The sequence below is a fragment of the Lactuca saligna genome, chromosome 7 (assembly GCF_052625555.1).
Source record: "Lactuca saligna cultivar CGN05327 chromosome 7, ASM5262555v1, whole genome shotgun sequence".
Lineage (NCBI taxonomy): Eukaryota > Viridiplantae > Streptophyta > Magnoliopsida > Asterales > Asteraceae > Lactuca > Lactuca saligna.
Window position 1 is genome coordinate 8,756,442 of NC_136423.1, and position 5,015 is coordinate 8,761,456.

Genomic DNA, 5,015 nt, shown 5'->3' on the forward strand with positions numbered 1-5,015 from the left:
AGTCATGACTCAGACTCGGCGAGTCCATCAGATTTTCCACAATAAATAGAGGTGTCGGGTCTAGCCTCTTCTTCACACCTCCCAAACCTTATTTCCCTCTCTAAACTCTCTCTCTAAGCCTCCCTAACCCCCTAAAGCCTAGGGTAACTCCCTAGCACGAGGCGAAAGCCCCGGAGCGCCCGACGGCTCCAAGAAAAGAGCCTTTCGGCTCGGGAAACACTGCTCCAGCAAAGCCCGGTTTTGCGAAAAACCCGCTGTAAGTGAGCTACGCCTACGCTAGTTTTAATATAGCTTCTAATTAATTATAGTAACATTATTAGGACCTTAAAATAATTGTTTGGGCTATTATTATGAGTTATATTGAGTGTTATTTAACGCTTATATAATAATAATAATAGCTATACTATTAATTAGTCGCGGTTATCGTTAGACTAAACCCTAGTGGTGTTGATACTAGGTTTTATCGAAGGAAATTGTTTTGAGAGTATCGAAGCGCTGTCCGAGTGTTGAGTCACCACCTATCAGGTGAGTGCATAGTCCCTTTCATCTTACACATAGATATGAAGTATTTTAATATAAATTATGTGCGATGTGTGCATATTGTCTGAATACTTGCTGTCTATGCTGGGTGAAAGATTTTATACATGTTTTAAATGATTTAAATTGTATATGTACTTTATATCTACGATAATGTTGGGGTAAACATGGGTAGATATAATAGATGGAATATGAGTTGAATGATGAGTTGAGAGGTGTTATAGACCACGAGGTGAGGGTGAGAGGTGGATAATGTGAGAAGCCTTTTTCCCAAATGATGGCCCCGTCCTTCAGCAGAGTATGGATGATAACCACAGACTATTCTAGACAGTCAGTGGAACACTAACAAGCTTGCAACCTGTAGGTGTTGTGAACAATGTGTTCACTCGGTGTACTCTAAACCCTGGTGATCATGCAGACTTGATGCCTAAACCCTGGTGATCATGCAGACTTGATGTCTAAACCCTGGTGATCATGCAGACTTGATGCCTAAACCTTGGTGATCATGCAGACTTGATGCCTAAACCCTAGAGACTATGCAGACTTAGTGCATGTTGTGTAAACCGTGGCTATGATGGACTTTGTGTCGATTCCTTAGGATAATCCTTAGGAATGAATGAACGAGAAATAGTTGATTCTTAGGGTAGATCCTTAAGAGTAAAGAAGATAATGGGGATGGGTAATTGGGTTTAATTGCTTGATTGTTTAAACATAATAATTATATTGTTGTGGGTTGAATACCCTATGTACTCACCAGGTTTCCCAACCTGACCCACTCAGTTTATTTATATCACAGGTGTTGATACGAAGTCACTTTACACTGGGAGATTTAAAGAGATGTAGATCACTAGTGTAAATAAATGTAAGTTCTGGTTATGCTTATGTTTCTGTATTAACGATGACATCCCAAACGTTTTGAAATGAATAAAATACGTTTCTCCGAAAATGTTTTATTAACGTATTTATCATGTTTTTTCTGGGAACAAATTCCGCAACATTTTTATGTAAAGAAGAACTCTGATTTTTATAAAGCATAAACAAATTCGGTCTTTTCTGGCCGTGAAAATGGGGATGTCACAAGTTTGCAACTTTACGTTGTATCTGCACTAAGGGAGGTTGGATCTAATGTTTTGGACCTTAGATCCCACTGAAAAGGGCTAAACATAAAAGTGATTGAAGGAACTTGTCGAGTCCCGTTTGGGGTGGGGTTTGCCCGTTTTTGAGTTTCTGGTTGAGTGTAGTGAAGGATTAGAGTTTTGGTCGTAATGGACTTCAGGTTTTCTTGACATTTGATGAGCTCGACGAGTCACTAAGGTGACTCAACGAGTTGAATCAGGATTCAGTGGAATGAACTTGGGAGGAACTCGATGGGTTGTTGGATGCACTTGGCGAATTGAGGTCAACACAGACTGTTGACCTTGATCGTTGACCTTGAATTTAACCAGGGTTGAATAGAATTGACTTAGAGGATATTTATGGTATTTCGGGATTATAGTAAGTCAACTACATCTTAATTATAGGCGGTTGAGTTGGAGCAGCACGCAAGATTTATCTGATCTTAGTTTGGCAGTTCAACATTTACGTGAGGTGAGTCTCCTCACCATACCAATGGGTCGAAGGGACCAAGGCCGGCCCATTTGTGATATGTGGTACACTCATTATTGTAGAGATATGTGGTATGATAGTTAGTTGTTCTTAGAGTTATGTTATCTATATATGTGCTACTTGCAGGGAAGACCATGGGAGGAGCCCATGACACTTGGATATAAGACCATGTAGGGAAGCCCATGTCTTTATAAGTAAAGACCATGGGAGGATCCCATGATACTTGGATGTAAGACCATGTGGGGGAGCTCATGGCTTTCCAGGTATAGACCATGGGGGAGCACATGGAACTTAGGTGTAAGACCATGCGGGGGAGCCCATGGCATCCTGGAGTAAGACCCTTTTTTTTGGGGGGGGGGGGGGGGGGGAGGAAGCCGACAATCATGGTTTGCTTATAAAAACTTAGACTTTTATGACAACTATAAATATTCTAGATGTGGAAGGTAATTTTATGACAACTATAAGTATTCAAACCATGACACCTGGATGTTCGTCCATGTCCACGACGTGGAGCACAATTCCACGATGTGGAAGGTAATTTTATGACAATTATAAATATTCTAGATCTCTACAAATTTGATAGGTTGGCTGGTGAAAAACGGTTTCCAAAAGTTGATATTCAGAAGGTTAGAAGGCTAGGAAATAGGTTCGAATACCAAGGAAGATGAAGAAGGTCATAATTACTTTCTAGTTGTGGTACTCTACAATTTTTTCAATTATGACTTGTTTGCGTTTACTTGCTAGAATGAGTAGCTGAATCTAGCTGCTTCTGTTAGCTAGATGATTCCGTAAATCATGGTTTGCTTATAAAAACTTAGACTTTTCTTATTGCTTAATGTCTTGTGTTAGACTGATTATACCTAGGATACTTAATTTGATACTATATTACTTAAAACTCTTATTTTGTGTAGTTAGTGACCATTAATCTGCAAGGATTTGAATACCTAGTAACGTAGTGAACATTAGATTATTAGATATTTAACCAGTCGTAGATAAGTAATTGAATTATTGAATTTGGTTGTGCTGGAGAACTCATATTATGAACATAATTGTGTTTGTTAATTCAAGCTTACATAGCTCCAATTCTACTTAATAGTTAATTTTGCGTTAAATTATGTGTGACCATGCATAGATCTATATGAATTAATTCAACATTAGTTAATTTGGAATTGAATTGCTAATAATATTCTAATTTATAACCAACGAGAATTGTCATAATTCATAACTAAACCGTTGAATGAATGTGGATTCGAACTAACAAAAGTGTCTTTATAATATTGAAGAGTTGTTGATAAATTATGTTCATCTAAACTTGCAAAATTAGATAAAAACATTTTTAATTATTAGTTGATTTTAGATTATAATAGAGCAATTATTTTAACTAATTAAATCTGTTCCCTGTGTTCGACGCCCGACTTACTTAAACTACATTACAATCCGACTAGGTACACTGCCTAGGTGCTTATTGGTTAATTAAGTTAGTTAACGAATAAATTTCAAATTAGTAGGTATTTTTATACACATCAAGTTTATAGCGCCGTTGCCGGGGAACGACTTAGTTGATTGTTAATTTATTTGCTTGGAAATGGATCCTTTTTGTGGGGTAAAACCTGCAAAAAGTTAATTTTCTACATTTATTTTTGTGTCAGATCTGAGACCACGATGTGTACCTTAAGTCCACAACATGGATTCAATTATGAAAGTATTTTTTTTTTATTTTTTTTTTGTAGTTTTTAGTTTTTGTTCAGATTTACATTTTGTATTTTTGTTTATTTTGCAGTAGTTGATGACCAGAGGCTGCAACACGCCTTGGTGCCACCACTTGGAGATCCAGAGTCGGCCATTCACAAAAAGAAGGATAAAAACATGAAAGAATACCAACAACCAAAAAGCTCGCCGTAGAAAGACCTTAAATCGGTTTTTAGGAAAAAGAAAGGAAAGAACAAGGGAGAATCTAGTAGTCAAAGGAAGGAGGAAAGCAAATTAGATATCTTTGAACAAAATCCAAACCAAATGGAAAGTGAAGACGACACAGAACCCAAGCTTGAAGATAGTGAACTCGAAGACGAGCCAGAAAACGAGATGGCAAACATTGATGATATGTACATGGGGGCGTACAAGAAGAGCATAATAGACGATGTCGGTCCCGGTCTAATACAACCTACAATTCCCGCCGCTACAACATTCGAGTTGAAATGTGACATTTGTTGCAGTTAAATATGTACCATTTTATGGAAAGGATCATGAGGATTCTTACAAGCATTTAGATGAATTCAATGACATTGTGGGCTTTTTTAATGTCCCGAATGTTCCAAGAGATACCATGTTGTTAAAGATGCTTCCCGTTACTTTTAAGTGAGCTGCAAGAGATAGGTTCAAGGCACTTCCACCTGGTGCAATTACAACGTTCACACAGATACGAGAGCAATTTTTGGAACATTTCTGCCCACCATCAAAAATAGCTAAACTCAAGAAGGCAATTGCCATGTTTGAGCAAAATCCGGGTGACTCACTTTATGAGGCATGAGAGCATTATAAATGGTTACTAAGAAATTGTCCTCAAAATGACCTTAACATACAACAATAGGTGTCTATATTCTACGATGGGGTGAATTTCATGATGAGGCAACTCCTTGATTCTCGAGGACCACTTACTAAGAAAAATCCAGGTGAAGTCAATGGGTTGGTTGAAGAATTCTCAAAACATTCTCGTGAATACCAAAATCTAAGACATGATGGAGCCAAGGGAATTGGGAGAGGAAATTTTGAAGATATGGTTGCGGTACTAGTTATGCTTGATACCATGGACAAAAGAATGACAAAGATGGACTAGTCAATTCATGCTATTGGCGTTGGATGTGAAAGATGCAATG

The 5,015-nt window shown here is 37.9% G+C and overlaps 1 non-coding gene across 1 annotated transcript; it reads right to left on the reverse strand.

Annotated features, from left to right (window-relative positions):
- Positions 1 to 4,606: 4,606 nt before the first annotated feature.
- On the reverse strand, positions 4,607 to 4,713 carry LOC145007764 (small nucleolar RNA R71). Its single transcript, XR_013663131.1, has one exon. It is a non-coding gene; the product is annotated as a small nucleolar RNA R71 (small nucleolar RNA).
- Positions 4,714 to 5,015: the final 302 nt, after the last annotated feature.